The sequence below is a fragment of the Falco rusticolus genome, chromosome 5, assembly GCF_015220075.1.
Source record: "Falco rusticolus isolate bFalRus1 chromosome 5, bFalRus1.pri, whole genome shotgun sequence".
Lineage (NCBI taxonomy): Eukaryota > Metazoa > Chordata > Aves > Falconiformes > Falconidae > Falco > Falco rusticolus.
In genome coordinates this window covers 79348244-79374112 of record NC_051191.1, presented here as the reverse complement: position 1 = coordinate 79374112, position 25869 = coordinate 79348244, and the positions used below count along the sequence as shown (strand labels likewise).

General features: G+C 41.7%; 1 protein-coding gene across 4 annotated transcripts in view; it reads right to left on the bottom strand.

Moving 5' to 3' along the window:
- ETV6 (ETS variant transcription factor 6) overlaps positions 1–25869 on the bottom strand; it is a 140136-nt gene that overhangs the window by 65956 nt on the left and 48311 nt on the right. The window lies entirely within an intron of this gene.

Genomic DNA, 25869 nt, shown 5'->3' with positions numbered 1-25869 from the left:
GAGCTTATACAGCTAAAGTTGTTCAGTGTCCCCGGCTATGGCTGCGTGAGAGGCTTAAAGTCAAAGGATATGGATCATCTCACCAGAACAATTTCTCCAGTGCAGCCTGAGATTCCCTCATCCATCTTCTTTATTATCTCTGCAAAGGAGATTGCAGTTTCGGTACCTTGGTTCTCTCACAACAAGCGTAGAATATGATGAAGCGTGTCCTGGTTCAGGACAACCAGGGCCACAGGAGCAGTAGGCTCAGACTGAACTTCCTAATTTCCCCATAACCTTAAAAACACCAGAGCACCTCATGGGAAAGAGCTGACTGGAAATACTGGCTCTGAACCAACCCCAGCAACACTGTTTCATTGTTTTCTAAAGCTCCTGAAGATACCTGGACTATGAAAAACTTAGGTCCTTCACTTACAACGGCTTAGCCAAGCTGGAAATTTTTGTGCATTACTGGACTGGTTCTGTAGAGTGTCACTTAAAACCACCAGACAGTCCTTAACTAGCAACAACTTTATGTCGTTCCTACCTCAGTCAGTCTTCTGAAGTTGAAAACACCTGTGTGGCACTGCCAAAGAACTTGGCTCTTCAGACGGCTACTTTATTTTAATAGCTATCTCTTTATACTTACACGTGTAGTAGTCATCTTTATATTTAGCTGGAAAGTAAATAGTTGGAAGTCTATGACTGACAGAAACCACCCAGGTCAGTAAAGTACCAATAATGAGAGGTAACAAAAGGGAAGGAATTAAGTGTTATATATGTCAAGGCCTTTAAAATAAGACAAAAGATAAATACTGACACTGATCTCAACTATCCAAACTTAATTCTTTTTCCTTTTACGGAAGTTCTGCATTGCTACAGATCTGTTCAGTTGCTGTCCTTCTCAAATGACAGTAAGATTGAAACCATCTTTACATCAAACACAGTCAAATCAGTGCCTCTTAAACTGAATTAAGATTATATTGCCTTTCATAGTACAGAAACCCTGTGGAAAATACAAAATCTGCATTTGTTTTTATGTGCTTGAAGAGAAATTTAAAACAAGATCCCACACAGGAAACAATGTCGAAGCTACTCTTTCTGAAGTTCCCAGTGTGTACATTCACCACTAGAGGTAAAAAAAACCCAAGCTAACTAGTCTTGCTTACAGTAATTGTGCCAGAACATTTTCCAAAATGCAGCCATCATGTTTGTCAGTATACGCAGGCTCTTGTGACCATTTTGGGATGGACCATGGAGCAGAATTAAGCTGTCAACAACAACGTAGCTACCTTCAAAGTCCTGATAACTACAAATGAGGAAATACCTCCCTGGATCACAATTTGTTCACTATATTCTCTCAAGTTATTGTTGTATGCTACAGACTTGCCATCCATCTAGGGCAGACTTTGGAAACACAGATGTGGTGAGATAAGATATTCTGGGGGCTCCAGCTTCTCTCAGCATTGCTCAGTGCAAAGGCATGCTCCTGCATTCAGTTTACCCTTCCTCAAATGGTCTCAGCTCTTTCACACTAAGGCAGGCCTGTTATATGAACTCCTAATTGTCAATGCCTTTTGACCCATATTCGCTATTCTTCCATTTTCTTCAGACAGAATTATTGCTAATACTCTGGAGATAGTGGAAAGAAGCACCTTTCATCAGCGGATTTCAAAATATTTTCTAAGAATTAATGTGTTTATCCTTTGCAAAGGACCTTTTTCTAGATAGGGAAAGTAAGTAGCATCACATAATAAAGTGTCACAGCCAGTAAAGGATTGCAGAAGGCTTGATAACCTGTAGATCATTAAATACAGCAAATGGGACAGTTCTTACCAATAACGCAAGCCTTGGGCAAACTCACATAAGTGAAGAATAACACATAAACTCTCTGTTTGACAGTCAGATGAAGAAAACACATCTGTCATTCTGCTGATGAGTCTCACCAGTTGATTATCACCCAATAAAATGTAAGAGTATATTGATTCATTCATATTAATTGACTAAGCTTTCAGAAAATCGACTTCTGCTGGAATAATGTGTTTTGCACATATTTGCAAATCACGTGATGCCAAAATATACCACTCTTCTGTCCCAATGCAGGTAACTTATGCCCAGATCCTCGTTTTTCTTTTTTCACAGAGCAGACTGGAGATATTTTTCCTACCCTCCCCCATCTTGGTTTCACAGAAAGCACCTACTCTATCACTCCCTAACTCCACATGTAATCCCTTTGTTCATCTCACCTCTCTCTCATCGTCTTGGTCTCAAGTCTAATCCCTTCCACAAATATACACACCTACAGTCTGCATGGGACAAGGGTTTTTGAGGCATGTGATAACCACAGGAAAGTCAATAAATCTCAGGTTCTGCACACATCTCAGGCACCTTCATAAATCTTGACTTGGGAGAGTTCTCTGAGAACTCCAGATTTGTGCAAGCAGCATACAGAGTTTTAAGGCCACAAGGCACTGGTTTATAAAGGACCTCTAAGTGCATCACCCTTCAGAAAGTATCCCCAAATTGAATCCTCTCTATAATAATCCTGTTTAAAATAGTACCAGCTCCATCAGTTGCTTAGGCTGCTTCAGCCATTAATCCTGCAGGATGACTCTTCTAGAATCTCACTCCTCTGACAACTGTACACCTTACATATCGCACATAAATTTGTTCATGGCCCTTACTGGTTTTGGTTTTCATTCATGCTAAGTCAGAGCCTAGTACTGAGTTTTTACTTACCTTAATCACTTAACTATCTTAATTCCTGTAAGGCTCATCCCTGCCATAGTCGAGCAACCTTGTAATAATGATAGCTATAGTACTGAGAGATGAAAAAGGTATTGTGCCCTTACAGGCATAATATGCATGACAGGGTCTGATGTGAATTTCTACAGTGGAAACACCAGTACAACAATACAGCCTAGCAGTTCATTTATGGGAGCATACCTAGGATATAGCCTGGTGGGCAAGTTTCTAGGTGAGAACATAAGGTTATTTGATTTAAGTCCAGCATGTTGCTGAAAGCTGAAATGCAGATCACTGCCGGGTTGGTGCCTGTGTTGGTGCCTGATTTCTTTCACAGAAATCTTCATGGTGAAGTTGGCAATTCTTATTATAACCCAGAGCTAGCTGTTGTCACAGACCATACAGAATCCTACAAAGGAAAATCTGTAATGCACTAGGAAACTGTAGACTCTTACTGCATAGCTTTAAAATCTATAGTAGCATTGCTCGTATCTCCCTCTTAGTGCTACTTCTTTGCCTGAATGCTAAATCTCATGCACTAGCACTCCAAACAACCCCTGTGGTTTGGCATTGCACACTTAGCCAGATACTATTCATATCCACTTGTGTGTTCAGTCAATGAACAGGGGAGAAGAAAGGTGTATTTATTCTCTCTGCTTCAACAGCTACAGAGAGTGCACAGCCCTTCAATGTTAAGACATCAGCACTTACGTTTATTTAGTAACTCAGACTGTTTCTTGAAGTTGTGCAATTCAGCCCATGGAAATTTCCTTGTTTGCATAATTTTGTCATGTTTATATTGTTGGAGTTAAACTCAAAACAAAATGTTGCATGATGATGATTTTAAAACTGAAAAATCTCTTGGGGGGCGTGGGGAGTGGGGGGTGTTTATCTACTTTTTTTTTAAGTTGACTTCCAGTAAGGCTTGGAGGTCACTAAGTTGAACAAATTGCAGTCGCAAGTCATGCTCTTCTGAGCATAAGCAACACAATTCCCAGAGTCTTAGACATAACAGCTAAAATGGTATTTAGAAGTTCTGGCTCATCCGCTCCCAGATCTCCTGGACATTGATTTTACACATGCTAGAAAAACCTGAATTAGTAGCGATGGAATGCAGAAGTTCAATTCTACCACTCCTCTTTTCCTTCCCAGAATTACTCACACAGACACAAAACTCCATCCTTAACCCCTAGGTAGGTACTAGAGAGCTCTCTGAGGGCTGCCACTCACCAACAGGTAAAGCATCATCCTGATTTTCATGAGAAAAGTGACTGATCTGCTGTCGTGCTTGTTGTCCCCTCTTTGTGCTTCTCCTCTTCCTTCCTGCATTTTAGGTTGTGGCATTAAGCTGCTCAGCCGCATTACTGGCAACATGATGGCAAGAAGGCTTTGATTTTACTTATTCTGTTGTATCAGAATAGTTCAGTATTTTCCAATCAGGCCCATGAATCTGTAGCTGCTAATGAGGTAAACAGGCCAACTGACGGTGGGTTAAAAAAAGAAAGAACAAGGAAATGTTGAAAAACTGTACTTTTAAAATACTCTTACTTTTTCAAACAGTTAACAGAAACAAGCTACTTCTAATCGACGAGTTTTCATTAGTCAATGGTACGTCACCAATGGCCTTTTCCAGGAAACGTGCAATCAGGGCACTCCCTCAACTCATACTGAATTTAAAAATAATAATTATTATTTTATATGACTAACTTCCTTAGAAAGGAAATTTCCCTAAGAAAAGTACCACCTTGTGTCTCTTACAGTTTTTCACAGGTATAAGCAATTAGTGTCAGCATGAAGACAGAGAGCACCCCTCTTCACCTGCTTCAGAAAGGCATCCATCCCCAAAAACATTTAAACTAGACACTTATGGTCACATTAGTATAGTTGGGCAGAGTTGAATCTCTGACACGTGTAAAAAAGACAAGGGAAATTCAGATGATTATCGTTTCAAGTATTCCAGCTCTCAGTCTGTATGTGTTTTGAGACTGCTCATCAGCATGAGCCTACGACAACTCCTGCCATCCTCCTACAGTCCTGTGGCTGCTGAACTAAACATGTTCTGTGAAAAGGACAAATATTCCCTTTTCAAATTCTAGTTTGTGGATTTCAGGGAGTCTTTTAAACTACTTCCAAGAAGGCTTTGAAACATAATTGAAAAAGTAAACCTACTGTCAATATGTCTTGCTCAGCTATACACTGATTGTCACCTGCCCTGGAAAAAATTAAAAGAGCAGCACTGAAAAAATACATAAATTACTAGAGATTATGAAGAGTCTGACTTTGTCTATCTTATCTGTGCATTATGCTCAATTTTAATTCAAGTCTTCGCTACTAAAAAAAGTAGCACACTGATTCACTCTTATCCATGTTTTAGCAATGTGAGGTATGTGCATTTTTTACCCTTTCCCTTGAGTAACATTTGTTTAAATACTGAGACAGATTTTCTGGGGAAAATCATTACATATTTCAGCAGTTAAGGAGTTAAGCATTTTTGTATACAATCAGGCATAGAAATTGAAAACCCCAAATAGGGATTGTGCAAGAGAGGAAACTCGTCCATAATTTTCACTTTCAACCTCAGAGTTCTCCATGCCAATCCACTTTCTCATGGGAAGCAAACGCAGCTGGTGTAGAGCTGTCTCTGATGCCATGTTGAAATGCTGCCATAGTGACAGCTTGGGCAACATACCAACTAGCATTGCTGCAGACGTAATTCTCCCTCCCTCTGGATCCCCAAGAGAGGAACCTATCTCAAAGTTAGGCTCTCCCAGGGCTGACTGGAAAGCTTTATTTTATTCGTAATTGAATAACTCCCTCAACACAAACATATAGATATTTAGAGGAAGTCAAACACAGTTGGAGTGTTTACAGTTCTTTCCTGTTAACATTTCTTGCTGCAATAGATCTGTGATTGTAAACTACAGTTAGGTGAAAAAGGAAGCATTTCAAATGATCAGGGTGAGATCCAGTTTGATAAAACACCAGTTACTCTCCCGACAGCCTGCAAGTCAGAGTAGTAAAAGAACACAAAGAATGGCTACTTTGAAATGATCTTTGGCTTGCATATTCCTTCCCCAACCTTTCCAAGACCAAATCTGCTGAGCTTTCAAAAACACTGCACATACTTCATGCAGCACCGTAGGAGAAGCAGAGAGTGTAGTGAGAGAAATGCCTGCAAATAATTGGTATAAGCACCCCGCAAGCAGATTTAGAGTGGTCGGAGTCAGTGTAATTCAGAAGACTGAAACTTAGCTTGATGAAAGGAAAATGGAGGCTGAATGCCAACCTCCTATGTGCGAGACCTAATTGTCTCACAAGATAAGTCGCAGTAATTCCACCAAAGCATACACGCATATAATGAAATGAACTGTTCCAGAGTGGGGATGCGCTATACCTCTCACCACCTCCAGCTTTCTCATTTCAAGAAGAAATACATGTTACATGGAAGGACAGAGCTCAAGATAAGGCCTAGAACATCACCTGCAAGAGCAAGGGTAGTAAGATGCATCCTACCTCAGCTCTCCAGTCTTTCCTTTGTCCTCAAAGACCTTGCATTGCAGAAGCGATTCCTATGATAGGAATAATTGCCTACAATTTATTTAAACTCCATCACTGCTAGTTTTTAGCTGATTAGAGAAATCCCTATTGACTAACTATTGCCAGAAGTGAAATACAAGATTTCCATCTTCTGCCAACCCAGCAAGAACATCTACTAGGAATCTCTGGGCTTTCCACGTGGAAGTAGGAACAATACCCTTAGAGATCAGTCATGCAGTTGTGATTTTCATGTCCTTTTTCTACCTCATTTCCTTCCAGCACTCTTTTGATATCGTGCCAAGAAAAAACACTGTGTGCGTTTAAAGCAATAAAAACCAGCACAAATTAAGTGTCCTCCCACCCACAGTTTACTGGAACTCACTACCATTAAGCTGAATAGTGAGCTTGGAGTGGCATCTGATTAGCAACGCAAACTTCTGTTACCAAAAATAAACTTGGTGGAACTGTTCTGTCCTGTGTGCAGTTCAACAATTGTGCTCCCACTCATATTTCCTCCTGGCATGGCTATGGCTGCCAACATTGCAGGATGTTACCTAGGTTTTATTTCTGAGTAGATCAGAAGTAATTCTGTTTAGTTTTTGCAGAAAAAAAAAAAAAGGCGACAGAAATGAGCTCCATCTTTTCTGGAGGGAAAGATGAGATATTGGGAGTTAACAGTTTGGGAAGGTGGGATGGCAAATCCCAGAACTGGTTGAGGCTGTCAAGCACAGACAGAGAGAGGCACACATCACCCTAGCCTAAGAAAGAGGCAGGCAATAAAGAAAATGCAATGACATTTCTTTAGGTGGAGATCAGCTGAACAAAATACATTAGCATGGGCAGAAAGAGGAGCAACTTATGCAAACACTATGTGGTACGTTGATTTTAATCATCAGTTTAATGCTATCAAAAGGTGGTGACAGCATCAAAGTCCTGAGCCCAGTGTTTATTCACTCTTGTAGTCAGATTGCCTAGTACATTTCTGGTGCCTCACAACTCAAAGTGAAACAGGCTGTGCAGTAAGCCTGTCAAATATCCCACACAAGGCTCCATCCGAGGTATATCATCCACGTTAGGCAAATGTTAACATTTTAGCCTCTAAGCCCTTTCAGGCTGAACAGTCACTGTATCTGGCACAGAAGCTGTTTCTGAGAGACCATCCTCAACTCCATCTCTCCCTCTACAAGCAATAGCACTGCAAGTAAAAGTTACCAGGTGTCTTACAAAATAGATTCAAAACAAAATAGGTATTGCCATACTGTTCATACCTTGACTACAGAAAGTGTCTTCTTAAGATCAGTACTACTTACAACCATATTTAGTGTTGCCATTTGAGTATTTCCACACAATTTTCACCAGTTTAGGTAAAAATGCAAGCCATGGTCAGGATCTTTCTGCTAGGAACTGTTTCATATACTTGAATGAGTAAGAGTCTAGTACCATACAGAAGAAGTCTGTTTCTCTGAGGACCTCCTGTACACTGTAGCTCTGAGGCTGGCATGTCCCTAGTACAGGCTTCTCGGGACACATCCTTCCTGACTTTCATTTAAGCAGCAGCACTGTCCCTTCAGACAGCTGTAAGACAGCCCTTACCACAACATAGTCAGATCTGCCTTCACGGTGCTGTCATGCATCGTGGCCGTGTGCTGTGGTGTGGTATGCCAATCACAATGAGCAAAGTTCTACATTTCATACTTTACACTGTGTATCTGTACAATATGAGGAATCATTACACACTGTTATTACAAGGTAACTTCCCAAATTAATACTGGAGTCCTGTTTCTTGAATATCTCCAGGACTACCAATCCCAAGAATCTGAAAATGAGGCAACACACCTTCAACAAAGAGAAAGTAAAAACTGCCAAAGCTATAAAAATGTATCATATACATACAATCACACATATACAAATTTTTCTTTGGGTTCTTCGTACCTGACTTCTGAGCCCTGTGAATCACCTTTTCTAGCATTTCTTTATACAGGCCAGAAACTTGCTTTAAAAAACACAAATAAAAACTCAAATTCTTTCATTGTCATGTGACTTCAGCAGATGCATTTTTTAAGAAAAACTTCCCAAAACTGCAACACTCATTACAAAACATGCAATGTTCTGCCAGTGATTTAAGTGTTTCAGAACTAAGAAACTTCCTAAGCAATGGAAAGGGATAAGGCCTCCTTGGCAGAAAAAGACACATAACACACACCAATTCAGGGGACTCTTGCAAAGAATTAAAGCACCATTAATTGCCAGCCGAATAGGAGGCAAGGAATAAAGGCCTGCTCTCAAGGGAGAAAAGAAAATGCTGATGCCACACTTGTAGCAGCACACATCAGATCACTTTGTGGAACTAGGTATTGTGAGCAGATTCACCCACCAAGTTTCCAGATTATATAGTTGAAACAGAGAAAGGTGACATGAAACTCTTGCTTCTTTGTTCCCCCTACCTCCATGCCATCTGAAATCATATCCTTCATCTGCACGCACAATGTGTTCAGCAACCCAAGAAGTCTAATCAAAGCTCTTCACCCAGTTCACCTGAGCTCACAGCTATAGGCATCCCTTAGAGCACAGACACCCACAAGTGCTTGCCTTCACTTTTCAACTGATTCTGATGGTGCAGAGCAGGGAAGTAATATTAGCCAGTTTGTGCCTATTGAAAACTCAGCTGTAACAGCCTAAGCTCTCTGGGGATGCCCTCCCTCCATTGTGTCTTGGCTGGGATGGAGCAAAGGTCCTTTTTTCCTCTTATTTAACAGGAAATAGATATCTGCAACCCTTCCTCCCAGCTATTTTCATGACCACACCAAGACATTCCTTATTATAGGCACTGACTTAAACTGCTGATAACCCTAATTTCTCCTTGCCACAACCACGGCACCCAGTTTTCATGGCAGCCACATGCCATTTCTATGTCTTACATCCAGGGCCCTCACTGTGCTGGCCAGCATAGCAGGGCTTAAACCAGAGCCACCTGCTCCATGGAGAAAGGACTACATTAGAAAACCATCTCCAGCATCATGCTCCTTTGCTGGTTGGTTAGAGGGGGCTGCAAAAGATAGACGAGAGGGCAGCAAATAGCAGGGGAGAGGGAAAGGAGGAGGGAAAGCGAGATGTAGAAAGAGGAAGGCTGGTGGGAAGGATATGCTCCACTATAGAGAATCCTGTCAGGATGCAATTTATTTTCATTCTGCGCGGGAGTATAATGGTGCACTGCCTGAGCTCTCTCAATAGCTGTTTTGAAGCGAACCAGGCTGGTATGTCTTTAATTTATCATTTCATTATGAAACGGTTTCCCTTCCAAGAAGCCTTCAAGTCAGGAAGCTCTGTCTGCCCACACAGGAAATTCCTTTGCAGCAACTTCCCCAAAAAGGAAATTTCCCTCAGAAGTGAGCCCAGCTCATGCCTTTGAGCAGAGCTGTTTGAAGAGACTCTGGCATGCAAGCCCCACAAACACCCCTGCCTGCTTACTGCACCCGGCATGCCAGGATCAGCAGCTCTGCCCTCGCACAAGCGTGCAGGGACCCCGCCACACCCAGCTTTTCTCCTGCTTCCCCCTCCCTCAAGCCAGTCAGGAGCATTCAGAGGAGGCAAGGTGCTGAGGCTTTACTATGAAAAAAAAAAAAATCTCTATTCAGGAGAGAAGCACACATAAAGAATTGAGAAAGAACAGGGGAAGAGGAGGGGGAACTGTAGAAAAGCTTCCCACACTACTCTAATCCCCTACTTGGAAATCAGGGGGAAAATTTGCACCGTATCTTAGATGTCTTCCAGTGGCACACCGGAGACTGCACTCTGCCCCTTACAAGTACTATGGGGTTTATTTAATGAACTTTTGCAGTGAAGACTCACAAGTAAAGGAGAAGGGAGGGGAGAATATACAGAGGGAAGGGGGGGGAAACCACATTTACAAAAATGAATCTCACAGACATCTTGTGAATCATTAAGTGGGAGAGAGCCAAGAACATCCAGGCCAGAGTGAATAACAACAGACAGTATTTTATGGAGCACCTCAGGAAAGGGGACACAGATCAGAAACACTGCCAGACCTCCAGTTAGTTTTTAATTTACCATTTCAAACTGCAAGTTAATACTGAATAATAACTTTTTTTAATGACTGTGCCCAGAAACCCAAACTGTTGGTTGGGGCAAGAGAGGAAGCAGAATTGAAATTTGTGTTACATGGACAAGACAAGGCCATAGAAAGGGCACAGGCCAAACTGGATCTTGGACTGGACAACAGCAGGAAAATGAAAGCGAGTCTTTGAGGGCATGTGGGAGAAACAAACGCTAGGCAGAGATAACAGAATTGCATACGGGGGTGACCACAATCCACTGGAGGCCTGTACGCTAGGGAGAGAGACTTCCACGTTTTCCCCTCAGTCTCAACTTCAAAATTTGTTTTTCAAACACTTGATGGGGAAGATCTGGTCCTTGAAGCTGAAGCTCCAGCAGGTGGCTGCCTGCCCTCCTCTCCCATTCCCTCCTTCACCAGATAGCTTTGCCCTGTTCCCTCGCCAGCTAATTTACATGACTTTTTTTTTTTCTGTTGCTGCCCTTGGCATTACATTCAGTGATTCAGTCAGCTGTTGTGTAAAGAGACTTTTGTCAGAATTGCTTAAAGGCAAATCCCCCCACTTAACTTTTATCCGTGGCCTCTAGCTGATGAGTTAGTTATCACCTAAAAGAGCCCCCTGGCATTGCATATGCATACTGAACATATATCTGCTTGGATGGCATCCACATTACTGTCAAATCACTGGAGATGATAATGAGATGGGGTAAAATGTAAAAGCCACCATACTAGAAGAGATCGCCGACCCGTCTAGCCAAGTGTCTTCTTCAGAAATGGCTGCATAAGCAAAAAGTGTAAGGACTAAGGAAACATTAAGCAAGCTCGCCTATAATATGTATTACTTATCTTAGTCTCTGGTAATCTGTGATTTAAGGACATCATGAGCTGTGGTTGGTTGCATCCAGGCCACTGTTTCCATACTGACCAAATGGCCTACCCCTCTCTCCACAGGTTTATCTGGTTCCTTTTTACCAGATCCATTAACACGTTCAGCTCTTAGAACATCTTGCAATGACTTCTTTCACATAGTGATGCATCCTCATTCTTGTTTCTTTAGACATGTTGCCTAATGATTTATCTTGGATCTCCGGATTTGCTGTTCTGTGAGGAACTGTGAATAATCATTCGCTGTTCACCTTCTCTATATCAAGTATGATTTCATACCCACATGATAATATTCTCCCTGCCAACCCGTTAACTTACAAAACTATCTTTTCCTCGACCTGCAGAGTGCATTCCTCCGCTCTAGTCTCCTGGGAATGGGAAAACTGGGGAGGCAGTCTGTTCTAGCTAGGCCCCCTATCATATTAAAAATGACAGTGTGAATGAGACCACACCTGAGTGGGACTGAGTTTGAACAAACTCAGGGTACTAAGAATCCTCTCTAGAAGTCCATGAGCTTCAACCAGACTGTATTAGAACTTCAATTTCCTAACAATTTTGGTGCAAAATCATGAAATCAATGCAGAGTTGCTGAACAAACTTGAGACTGGTGACTGATTTCTGACAAATATCTTTGCTTAACTCTACAGTCAAGGGACATTCACAGGTTTTAGTGTAAAACCACAAGAAAAAGTCATGAGCTACTCGCATCAGTAATTGTTTTCTGCTGAACAACCACAACACCCTTGTGGATGAGACTTCCCTGTGCTGTGGTCCTGTATAAATAAGTCGCTGTCTCTCGAGAAGAATTGAGAAAGTATTATTAAAACAAGAACAACTTACTTTCATCCCAGTCCTGAGCGACACTGGGAGCAGTTAATTTAGTAGATGACCATAGCTTCAAGTGGTAAAGACACGCTGGGCATTTTATTCATACAGAGAAAGATGATGTCCCTGCTCTTCCAGTTGTCAGGTTCTATTAAAGTGCGGCTGTCCTGAGGCTCAAATTATACAAAGCATATGTGTAATTTAGAGCTGGTTAACAGACAGATTTTGTACCACTAACTGTATTTTTGCAGCCTTTACACTGTTGATATTATACTGACTTACAAAATTGTACTGTGAAAATGCTTCAGAGTACAGGCCCAGCCACTTCAAGATAAAATTATCTGTGTGAGCTACCTTTATTCACAATAGGTTATAACACTGATTATTTCAGTTTCTAAAGTGGTGCAAAGACTGTGGATTAGCCTTCAGATTAGTAGTCTTCAGGAAGTGGCCCATGGAGTGCATGAAGTAAGAAAGCATAAAATGCAGCTGATTGAGCCCCATCTACAGTTTTAAGCTAATGTAGAGATTTCAAACCATATACAATTCTGTTGACTGTGGGCTTCTCATCTCAAACACAGGCTCACTCTCTGGTGCCTAATTCAGCAGAGACATGGGGAGGACAGCATTGCGAGCCTACTGGGTAGTGCATCTGGCATGGAAGGAGCCTTCCACCATCTTCTGTATCCCTTTTTTCTGATCATAGGCAGTAATTTTACAACTCTGCCTAAAAGAAATGGTTGTAACATGTTGTGTTAATCAGCTTCAAGAGAAAAAGGAAGAGTAACAGTCTCTGTGCATAAAACTTGAGTACCTCAGCAAGCCTCCTTTCTGCAGGATCTGAGTATGTACATGTACACAGAGATAAATGAAGTGTGTCAGATTTTTAAAAAAGTAAATCCAAAACTTCTCAGCTTTGAAATAAATTTTCTCCTTTCAAATGGGGGGTTTTGTGCATGCATGTTCTCACTGCAAATGATGGAGCACCAGAAACGTCACAGGTGAGGAACTGTGCTCTCAGGATTATTCTGGACTGGCTGGATCCTCCCAGCACTCTCACAAGAAAATCATAATTATGGAGAGTTCATCACAACACTGCATATCCAACCGATTTGAAAGACATCTGGATTTACTTCTGGGTGTTCTGTTGAACTGAATCAGCCACCAAACTTGCTGTGATTCAGCCATCACTACTGCATACACTGATAATGGTGCAGCAGGAGGCCAACAGCAAATACTGACTCCTTTAATGGCCCAGCTGCTTCAGGTCTGCCCATCACAAACATGCTCATCTCTGTCACTGTTACCTCTGTTGTCACCCCCAGTCCCTCCACTTGTTTTTCGTTCTCTATGATTTTAAAACAGAGAGAGGGTGTAAAAATTGGAGGACTGTAAATGTTCCAGCTCTTACAGACATGGAGTGCTATCCCTTGTCCTGTTTTGCTGAGCTCTAAGGCTTGAAATTCTGCACCAAACCTTGAACAATTTCTACTGCATGTGACCCATTCACTACTACCACACACCATGCATTGCATCCCTGAGAACACCACAAACTGGAAGGAGAGAATGACTCCTGCGATTTGGTTACACTTACTTTCAACAAGCAAAAACCACCAAGCAAGCTGTAAAGGAGTGATGAAACAGGCTCTGTGTATTTAATAACGATATTTGTCACCACTGCCTATTAGTATTTAAAGAGCAGTAAAAAAAATACCTCTCATAAAAAGATCAAGGTGCCTTAAACAATTACACACCCAGCAACACAGTAATGACTACCCATAGTAATGCAGCTAAAAGCCCAGAGGTAATAAGACTACTAAGGAAGTTTCCAAGGAAGTGAGATACAAAGAAGTATGACACAGAAAAAAAAAAAAAAAAAAGGGAACAAAGACGTATCTGTGTACAGAGGGGCTTTTCTGACAAAACGCCTTCACTGAAGCACGGAGAGGAAGCGAAAGCCAGCAAGGAGGTTAAAAATTGAAGGAGACAGATTGCTTGGAAGAAATCAGAACATAAGAGAGAATAGGAAGGAGGAACTTATATACATAAAGGGAGATTTCCCCCACTAGGAAATACACAAGGATCCACTCAAGCAGCAGAACTGAAATGAGTAACTGGTTTGTGGAACGGCAGGGAGCAGGGCTACTTCCTTCTGCACTACCGAGAAGGAGGAAGTAGAAGGGGAGAAATTCACAGTATTGCATAAAACCGAAGAGGCACAGTCATTCCTTCATCTCTCCTCCCCCAAACATTGGCTGAGTAAGTAGAAGCACAGCACAAACCTGTACACTTGCTCACACACACACATATTCTGGATAAAACAGTGGCAGCTGCTGAAGTCAGTGAGGGAACTATCAATTTCTATGTGTCCAGAAGGTTGCCTTTTTTCACACTGCAAGCATCTATTAAGCTGGCTCGACAAAACATTTCTGTTTCAGCCCCAGTGTTTCCACCTAGGACTTGTGCAATTTTACTCAGGAGAGTCTATCCCTAGTCGTGCTTTTTGAATCTTCCACTGCCACCACTATTTTTGTTGTTAGTGCGCAGGGTGGCAGAACTGTGAGCTCCGGACTCAGTACGGAGGGAGGGTTTAAATATCACAGAATCTCTCTGCTGGCTTGAGTTGATGGAAATGTTCTTTAAAGCTCAGCATCAAAGCATTCACTTTAAGCTGCAAGCCTTGGTTCTTGTGCCAGCAGCGACTTCTCCCCATAATTAATTAATACCGTATTAATTGTGCATGTTCCACAGGCCTGTTGAGGAGTTGTGGCAAGGTCTGCACGTGCAGATCAACCTTCCCAGTGCAGCCAAGAGAGGAGCACAAGAGGCAGAAGGTAAAACCCCTTCAGGTAGCTACAAAGAGAAAGAGTACAAGTGATGTGCTCAGGGGCTACACAACCAACATTTTGAGGAGGGGCACATACTGAGCCTTGCCATGGCATTTCAGCAAACAACAAACGATAAGGACAAGGAGGGATCTTCCACCAGCTGCAGCCTTGTGCAATCTGTTTGGCTCTGGGCCAGCTGGGAGCACAATCAGCGGGCCAAGAGGAGGGGCCCACAGCAGCTGAGTGCCCTTGTGGGTAGGATTTGGCCACAAGTCATAAGATCCTGTGGAATCACTGGAAAGAAAAAGCGGGAGGAGGAGGAAAAGGGAGATTATTCAACCTCCTCTCTGCTTTGCTGGGCCTCAACTCTTCGCTGACTCCAGGCACTAAGGAAGTTGCACCCTTGCCCTTCTGGGGGCTTTGGCCATGGCGCAACTGGCACTGCATGGCAGGGAGCTCACTGCAGGCACCTCACCCGCCCCAGGAAAACTAGGGAGAGTGTTTATTACAGGAGCAAGTGAGAAGAGAGGACGCCCCAGCCACTGACACCCCCTGTGAAGAAGCCCGTCCCCAGACACACCCTGGGAATTGGCTGGAGACACCTGCCCATCAGCAGCCATGCAGGACTTGCCAGCCTGCAAGCAGACCCACAGATCGTTCCCCACCATAGGACAGAAACAAAGATCTAACTATAGTCCAAGTGCTGATCAAGGTGATTCATGAAGAAGACTCATCCTCTATAAAACAATCAAGCCAGTGTACAGGAATATATTCTCAATTGCAATCTGAATAACAGGTACAGCTGGCCTGAAATCTAACCTGCAAAGACATTGTCACACTAACCCTTGCACCATATTTATTAATACCTATACATTTTTGTGTAGGTAGACAATTATTTGTTTTTCTTAAGGTACTGTGTATTTGGCATTGTTAAAAGAACAAAGAAAGCAGGACCGGCAAATAGAATTTTAGCAAGAGTCCAAAGTGAAAGGCATGGCATTAAAAATACATGACACAGAACCAGAAAAAGTGGGGAGAACACAGAAAGTTCAGGTTTATAAACTAACTGCACAAAATTGTCCCAGCAAGTTACTTTTAGAAAAAAGGAAATTTATGTCTAACTATGAATTTGCTACAGCATATCCACAGTAAACATGAAAAACTGCAATTGAAGATCATGCTACTTACTGAGATGACAAAGCACCTAAAACTATATATACAGAAGCGCTAAAATATAGGCACATAGCAAAAACATTACGAGTTCTGCTTAAAGCAGGTAATCCTTTTCTCTCATGAGGAAAGTAAAATGCGATTTACCTATACCATATTAAAAAGGAGGTGGCTTTTCCTTTTACAGTATGGGCAGAATGATGAGCAGAAATAAACAGACATCGAAACTTTACACAATTAAACATACAGATGCAGATTAAAATCTTAATTTATTCACCCAAAGAGCCAATGGATGCCAAACCTAAGATTCTTATTCTACACTGTCCCTTTATTTCAAACTGTTGAAAGAAAGGCTAAACAAATCTCCCTACATTTTTAAAAAATAAAAAGGTAGCTATTTATAGCTGTATTTATTGGAGCTGTTTCCTTATCAGGAAGTATGTAGCTGGGAATTACTGTCTGCCTACATCGGAAATTCTTTCAGGGATACAAAAACCCAAAAAGGAAATTTCCCTTCAAAAAATATTCTGTCTTTTTGCTGCTGGTGGGTTTAAAATAAAATGTCAGTGCTCTGGCCAGGCCACAGCCCCTCTGGGAGGTTTGTTCTGCAAACAAGAAGCTTTAAGACACCTGAGGGAAACATAAAAAAATGCTTCTAGAGAACTGAAAGAGGGAGAATGCTGAGAACATATTGATAAGTTAAGAAAATAAACCTTCTTTACTGGATGTTGAGATACTACAGTGCTGGTAATGAAATTACACTATTTTCCCCTGAAATAAGCGTCTTCCTAGAGCTTATCCTTACCAGAAAGCATTTGCAAAATGTGTCACTCTGGAAAAGAGCTGACTCAAACTCGTTTGTTCAGACCAGGACTTCAGAGAAGATCTTCGCTGTGGTCAGTATAGTTGTCAGACCCTCCCAGCTGAACTCCTGTCACCCAATTCCCTGCTTCCTCCTCCACCCCAAGGGCATGTCCAGTGATGCATAGTCCAAAAGCCAGTGAAACTACCACTCTTCCTTTGAGGAGGGTATATGTAATGCCAAAAGCCTGTACTCCGATACCATCCCCTTCTGCATGCCACAGTGCCAGGACAGCACAAAGGCCATGTTGGCCATGGGTAGAATATTGCTTCCAGTTTTTGCAGCACGTGGGATCCAGTGCTACAACTAACTCTGGGACTTGGATAGTGAATCTCTGTCTATGAGGATCTACTCAATAAACCCTCAAATAGCAAGACTTGCACTGCTTCCAAATCAACACCCATAACTTTGGAATTTTGCCACCAAGTCCCTCATCCTACCTCTCCATATTGCAGAACACCCCAAACTATGCCTGTGGACTCTGAAGGCAGGAAGAATATGTTGGTTAATCATAAGAGATGTTAATTTCATTTTAACTTGTCATGGCGTAATTTAACATTTTCATTTTCTGGTCTGTATAATTACCATAGAGCCACTTGATCATGCTGCCAGTGCAGAATGGACACAATTTTCAGTAGGATACAAAAATATATGGAGATCAAAACTAGGCAGGCATATGCACTAAATAAAACAGGGTGCTTAGGGCTGTTCCTGAGGTATGATTTTTATGCATAAAGACTCATAAACAAAGATTTGGAACTGAGCAAGTATCCTAATGCTTTGACTCTAGAAAGCCAATCAATGGAGACTGTTATTAACTCACAATTTCACCAATCATATGACTAGTAAATATATAAATAACTCATACCTTCTTGAACAAGGATCACTGCTACATTAATAACAGCGTGCTAGTCCTGCACAAAACAGTTTACATGAGGAGTGAGCACATTCAGACATATTCCTCCCATAAAAGACAGACAGCACATAAGCATCCACAACAGTGGAAGGGCTGATGCACAAGTGCTTCCCCCTCCCAAGTATCTTTGGAAAATAATCTTGAGAAGAGGCTCTTGGCTGAGGTGTTGGACTGGGTCACTAAACCTGGATAGAATCATTTTACCAAAAATTTCTTCAACGAACTCACAAATCATTTAGTTCTTCTGCTCAAGCTGTAAAATGGGTGTAAAATTCCGTTTAATGGAGATATTGTCAGGCTGTATTTGTTAAGCACCAGAAGGAGTGTCAACACGGGAAAAAGAAGACATACAAGTACAGAAAGAAATCCAGCCTCTCATAAAGGGCATCAAATAATTGGTTTCTCTGTGTGTATGCATACACATGACATGACCTATTACATTAATTCTTGGTACGTTGAAGCTGCAGCAGGTTTCTACTCACACAAGATGTGCTCCCTCAAGGCTGGACAGTGGTGCTCTCTTCCAATGTTTAGAGACTCAGCTCTTTTTTATTAAGGGAGTGGACATCACATGTATGCTATGCTGTTTCCACAGGGGTTTCTACCACACTTGTGTTCTGCTGCAAGGCGCTCACCACACAATGGTTTGTTATTGTGGAGTTGTTAGTCATGGCTTACACACAGTTTCTCTTCTGTGTTTTCTTTAATTGTAGGGCTATTTATGAATGCTGGGTTCTTTACATTAATTTTATTTCTTAAAAAGAAAAAACATGGAAGCATTTATAACATAACACAAATGGGAAATTAAACAGACACATTTGGGATGGAAAGAGAAAAGCAAGCTAATTTTAGGTTCACTGATTTGACAGCATCCCTTTAAGACAAAGCTAAAAATGCTTCAAACCCAGCAATACCATAAATGTCCTGCTGCTTTTGCTTCTTATTCCTCCCCATACTTTCCAGGGGAATTCCACAAGGGATCAGCTTGAATCCCAGATTAAAGTGACATGGCTCCCTTTCCCCTCTGAATAGAGGCAAATTTGTGTTTTGAAGATTTAAAACCCTTAAGTGAAGCTTTCCAGGCAGGTAAAAGACTGGCTTACCACCACTGGGACTCTTGACACTCCCAGCTACCTGTACCCTGAAGCACAGGTCTCTCGCCCTTCCACCTCAGGACTGCTTTTCAAGTTCTCACCAGGGCAGGAAGAATCTCATCCTTCTACACACTTCCACTGGGGACTGTCGGTGCAAGAAACCTCTGTGTTAACACTGTCTGGGTAATAACCAGGTACATTAAAAAAAAAAAAAAAAAGGCAAAACAAACAAAAAACCAGAGCACCTGACTCTAAAATACTCTCTCAAGAAGCAGAAACCAGCTCAGAGCACTGGCCCTTTACAAGTTTTTACACACTTAACCTGGATGCCTCTGCCACAGTCACCAGACAGCAGTTAGGAGCTAACAAATCTAGAGTTCAACTCACCAGCTGTTTACATCAAGGATGACAACTGAGGTGGCCCCTGAGTCATCCAGATGCAAACCCAGTGACAAGGGGCTCAGTTTTCCACAGGTGATGTACAAACACCATGGCCAGAAAAATACAAAGCTGGATTTCCCTGATCCAAAGGCCACAGCTTTCCCAGCTGGATCAGTAATGAGGTTTCACTCGCCTCAGTTCAACATATTCCAGGCAAAGCACTTTCAAGTAAAATAGCAGCAACTATATTGTGCCCAGTCATGGTACAAGAGTGAATCTGAAACTGGGCTTCCCACCCATCCAAACTGCCTGTCCATATGATTGCTTCAAAGCTGGCCTGAGACTCAGGAGGCAGGCTGGAGTCAAGCAGTTAAATCCAGATGAACACCTGAGGCTGCCTGTGGAAGAGCCTACCTCAGGTAAGAAGCAGGCATAATTGATGTCTCCTTGGCATGTGATTTTCATCCCATTTGCCTAACAACTGGATGTAACTCACAATCATGAAAGAACCAGGCCCAGTCACTTCACCAGGGTTGACTGAAATATGGTCCAGTACTGAGGCTGATAGGATGGATGGATGGGATTTCCACAGTCCCAGATGTCAACAGATTATTACAAGTTATGAACTGAAAGACCATGAGGCACAGTTGAACAGAGAAAGCAGATCTGCCCTGCCCTGGATAGCTCGCAATAGAAACATGCAAGAAAAACCTATGGTGGAAGATGAAGATGCAACATCAAGAAGATTAAATACTGCAGTCAGGTGCTAGCAAGCAGTGCCACTGTTCTGGGTTATTTTATTTTTTTTGGTAGTGGGTTTGTAGTGGTTAGGAAAGGACTAGCTACCCAGAGACAGAATGAAGTTTAAGGTGAAAAGCAGATTAGGAGGAAAGGCAAGTACATAAAGGACAGTAACAGGGAGGAACAAGGCTTAAGTGGCCATAATATCAGAGAAGACCAAAGAGGTGACTGGAAGGAGCCAACAATCTGAAAAAGAGGCCAGTCTAGATCCCACTAAAATCAGTGGGAATTTAAGCACTCATTTCAGTGGGACCAGGATTAGTCTCAGAGTCATTAATTTGATACTCTGGCCACTTCTCACAGTCCCTTTGTCTTATGCAGCTTTTATTTTATTTTCCCTGTATGTGCGTCAGTCAATTTTGTTCCACAGAGATCCTTCCAAAGCAAATATTTTTATTGCTTGCTGCTCTAAATGTGACTTAGGGTGAAGGGCTTTTCTTCCCGTCTCACAACATATTTTCAGTTCAATGCATTGAATATTCTAGTAACTAAATAACAATATGCTTGATGCTTCAAAGTGGCTTTCCAGCTGCTAGCCAAAATTGTAGAATAATTAACAGGTGCCAAAGGATTAATAAAAGGAGCAGCATAATTAATAAACACTATACAGAAAAAATGGATCCTTGGCAACCCTGACAGTGTTGTTTCCTCCTCCTTCTCTTAATTGTTTCCTGCATTCCTTTTCCTTTAAAGACAGAAAGACAGACAGACAGACAGAAAGAAAGAAAACTGGTGCCCTTAAAACACAAATGATGCATATAAGCAACAATATGCTATCAGGAGAAAGAAACTTGTAATAAACTGCTTTCAAGTCTGATAAATACCTTAGTTTAAAGAACCTGCCCAAGTGAGAGCCCAACTGTCTGGCCTGCTCTACATTCACATCCACAGTTGGGGGTTATACAAAGGGCTTTTTTGCACAATGTGGTACAGGTAGGGTCACAAAGATGTTGACTCAATACAAAGCTACAGGACTGGTCCCCACCAAATCAGAGTATCAAACACCAATATGAATAGACATGCAGAAAGATTCCTATGAAACACTCTTTAAAAACTTTTAATATCATCATTGCAGAAAACAAATTTCACTTCTGGCCTCCTTAATGAGGGCACTAGAACAGACAGTAAGGACAAAACAAAAAATGTGATCTCACTAGCTGTGTGTGATCAGATCTGGATACTCAGAGGTTCATCAAAATCATCTGTGGCCTGGAACACATTGCACAGTGGAAAACCAAAGAACAGAACCTAAGCCTACATTTGAAACAGAAAGTAATCAAACAATTTTACAAATAGGTCTTTAGCTTTCACCACCACTGCCACCACCATAAGCCCCCAAAAGGGGAGTGCAGTCAAGTCGATGACACTGCAGTCCCCATGTAAAAGTTCTTCCCTATGAGGAGATGCATGTACCCTGACATCTAGAGTGTGTCATTTTACTCTAAATATCAGTGCAGGCTGCTGGGGGTTCAGAAAAAAGCAACAGCAAGAAAAATTAGTTGCTGCCATGAATAATTGCTTCTTGTGTACAGAAAAGTATGTGCAGCGTGCCTTGCTATGATAATGGGCTGCAGGCATATGAAGGATGCCAACAGTAAAGAAAGAAGAGTAATTAGTTCAGAGGAAGAAATGAACTCTTGTTCATGCTTGTATCAATAGAAAACACTGTGAAATCTTTGTCCATGAGGTCCATCTCCCTAAACAAACACACACGTGTTCCCAAGGGAAGATGCCCTTCAGAGATAAAAATCAGACTGTACAAACTGACAGAAACGTGCAAGAGGGAATGCTGCTGCACAGGATCAGGGCTTGCAAGAAGTCCTTTTTCAGTACTGATTATTTCTGTGTCTCTTGTTGAAGAAGTTTTATGTTGAAGGAGACAAAGAAAACCATGAAGCCTTTAGCACATATTTAGTTGCCGTTGTAGAAGACAAACCACCTTATTTTCATCTTGCATGTTACAAAAAAGGAAAAAGCTATTTTCTCTCTGATTCAGAGTATATTAATAGACACAGGGAAGGGTCCTCATATCCATCTCTTAAATGCTATATCCTCTACCCAGTCCCAAGATCTTTTTACCACAAGGTATTGGCCATAGTACACAATGAGTAATTAATGAAGCTGTACCAGACAGACAAAAAGATTGGTTTTAATAAAAACAACAACAAAAAAAAATTACCCCCACCCCTCAAAAAAAAACAACCACCCAACCACAACAACCCCAGCACCAAAACAAACTTTCTTTCCATGGTAATATGGAGTAAGCTTCCATCAGTCTCAGCATTCTTCATTATCACAATACCTGGGCAGTCACTGCACTACTTTTCAAAACTTTTCAGTCTCTTCACTCATGGGTTTTTATATTTTACGGTGGGGAAACTAAAAAAAGATGCCCAAGGTCACAGAAGGCACCAAGGGCAGAGCTGTATGTGAGAGCTGAACTTGCTCATCTTGGTAAATATCTCCATTTTTCAAATACTCCTTCCATCTGACATTAGCGTAGTCTAGTGAAGATCAGATACGCTCCAAAGCTACCACAACATACACACAAGGGACAAAGAGCGAACTGGAGATCACTGTACTTTCTGACTACATATCTAAAATAGAGGAAAGCATATTCTCCAGCTCCCTACTGATAGTTTGTTTACAATGCCCCCAATACTCAGTTACTAGGCATGCAGTAGTTGTTAGGCAAATAAGTATGTTTAAAAGTATGGTTCAAAATTCCCTTACAGACAAATGCAGTGTCAGAGAAAGATGTGTATTATCAGAAAATTATTCTCACTATGCCAGAGCTTTAAAGTTAAGACTGATTGTACTTCGATACTACAGGAACAGGGCAGGCTGGGAAGAAAGCAGCTAATTAATATAAGAAAGGCTGTGTGAGAAGGGGAAAGTAACTTCACAACACCCCAAGAAAAAGGGGGTTCGCTACATATTTCTAGCTATGTCGACCAAAGAGAAGCAGTCCTCCACTGCATACTTGTAGCCAAGAGGGATTTGCATTCCACCTTTCTAAAACTTTGCACTTCTCCCTTTTCCAGTCTCTGGATGAAATCACCTCAGTATAGTCAAGACCCATTTGCTCACCAAACAGTGAGAAATAATTTATTGCACCAAAGGAAATTGCTCTACTAATTGTCCTGACACTACTGGCTGTTAGCACCTTCAGAGTGCTCTTAAACATTAGAAACAGTGAAATTTCTAATAGGAAGGCATAAAACACTGTCTAAATCCACAGAGTGCACTTCATGTTCCATCTGAAACATTTCTCTCTAGTTCTATCTTTGCCTGGGACAACTGCTGTTTTCATCTGCACCTGGAGCGCATCTCCTGAACTTACAAGCTAGCAGAAATGAAGATCTACGAGTTTGGACTGAACGCTGACTTTATTTTCATAAATGCCATCAGAAAGTCATGGAAACAGAGAATGAGTGGAGACCTGACAAGCTATCAGCTCTGTGTGTGACTGGAGAAACTTACCATATCTCCCCGTTGCAGTGGAATGAGTGAGGGTTGAATGCTTCTCCTGCTCAACAAAAACAACAATAAGGCTAGAACCAAACAAAATCTCAGATCTAGAAAACCCTCAGACTTTGTGGCTCTAAATCCAAATCTTCACACACAGTATCACAGCCTGAACAAGAAATTAGCTATTTCACCTGACTTCTAAGGTAGTCTGGATTTAGGATCAAAGTTGTCTCTGAGACACATCTCTAAAAAAAATAAAATAAAATGCAAGGGGTCCACGCAGGAACTGCAAAATCCCATGTTAATATGTCTTAAACCTCATTACCTGAGATCCAAAAGACGCTTTATTATTTCTATACCTGGTACTAGGAAAACTACTCCTGGAATGTGATCTTCAGTTCTCTTATCCTCACTTCCAGAAAGATGTCTGAAGCTGGAAACAGTTCACAGAGATGGTACAAAAAGAATCTGAAATTAGGAAGCTTTACAGGAAGACTGACAGCCTTCAGAACCTCTCCTCCTATCCAGTTTAGCTAAGAAATGGTTAAGAAGCGTCTTTATCTAAAAGCACCTTTATCAGGAGTAGTCTTTTGACAATATTTAGCAGGAAAGGAGATAATGAGATCTAATAGTTGGAAACTGAAGCTTGACTAATTCAAACTATAAATAGGGCACTTAAAAAAAAAGGCAAATAAGGAGGATAATTAAGCATTGAAAGAACATCTAGAGACCTTATATCCTCCCCATCACTGAAGTCTTTACAGAAAGAGCAGAAATCTTTCTGCATAACGTGTTGTAGCTCAGTTACTGGACCTAAACACAAGACAAGTTACTGTGTGAAGTTCTGTAAGTCAAGTTACATCAAAGATTGTTTTAGGAATTTATACTAGTCCCTTCTGGCCTAACTATGAATCTATATACTTTGAAGAGTGGTTCTAACAGTGTTGGCTGTTCTAACACCAGTTGACTGGTGACAGTGTTTGGGTCAATATTGACTGCATACTCAGCTAAAAAATACTGTACTGACAGGGACTACAACTAGTAAGGCTATGTAAATGTGCTCTGTGTTGTTTATGACCTGAGACACTAACTTTGTGAAAAACTATTCCATAGATATTTAATGATTAATCATCCATGTTTTCACACTCCAAGTCAAGCTGGTATGGAAATACTAATGGGAAAGAAGCCTCCTTGCAAGTTTAAAAATGTGCCAATCAAAAGATAACGAAAAAAAAAATAACAACTAAGGTGAAAGGTTGAATCACACCTAAAAATATTGGATAAAAAGTCTTCACTGAGAGGAAGCTGCATAAACTTCACACTACCTAGCATGCTGACTAGCTGATGGGAAGGAAGCAGGTAGTAAACACACACCTTCACCCCTTTCAGTATCCAGGGTCTATGCCTTCCTGCCTTGTCCATATGCCAGACCCAGTGGGGAAGGCAGTAAGTAGCTGGAAAGCCAGCCACGATTCTAGCTGTGGAGAGGACAGACAGTGGCTCCCACAGAAGTAAATAGTATCAACTAATGCAAAGAGAAAAAAAAAAATCATCTCAGGGGATTGAAAGTGCCAGTGGGGAAAAGAACTGCTTCTGTGTTGGGTTTTTTGTGTCTTTAAGTTTTGACACAGCATTTCTATGCTTTGCTAAGTGTGGCAACAAGTCCTCCCCAGGCTGGGGAAACAGGCCAGCAGCCACATGCACAGGCAAGCAGGGTATGGGAACTCGTGAATACTCAGGCAGCAACCAGACATGGCCAGAAATGTTGCAGCACCAGCTCTCGTTCCCATCAGAAAGCACAGAAAAGGTATAACGTGGGCTATACTGCAGCACAGGCAGAAGAGAACAAGAGGCAGCAGCAGATGAAAACAGAACCATGCAGAACACAGCATGGGCAACAAGTGACCTTGGGGCAGAACATCTCAGTGGCCAGCAAGGGAGCGAGCATGGGATTACAGAAGCACTGGGAGGCCAGTTTGCATCCAGAAGAAGAGTGTGCCTGGAAGACAGCTAAGGAAAGGAATGAGAACACTTTGTGATAAACATGGACCTTTCCCGTCCCTCAGAAATCCCAAACCTGTTTGTCAGATAGCAACACACAGTTACATTTGCTCCTGGCTTTGTTGCTTGTTGTATGTAGCTCAAGTACCCTAGGAATGCAACACCTGACAGAAGTTTACTTCAACCCTCTCAATTTATATCGGAACTGCTTCCCCTCCAAAAAGGAAAATTCCCATTTTCCTTGTCCTCCATCCTATCTCACTAATTCACATCTTGCTGGCCAACAGCCCTTGGCCTTTCCT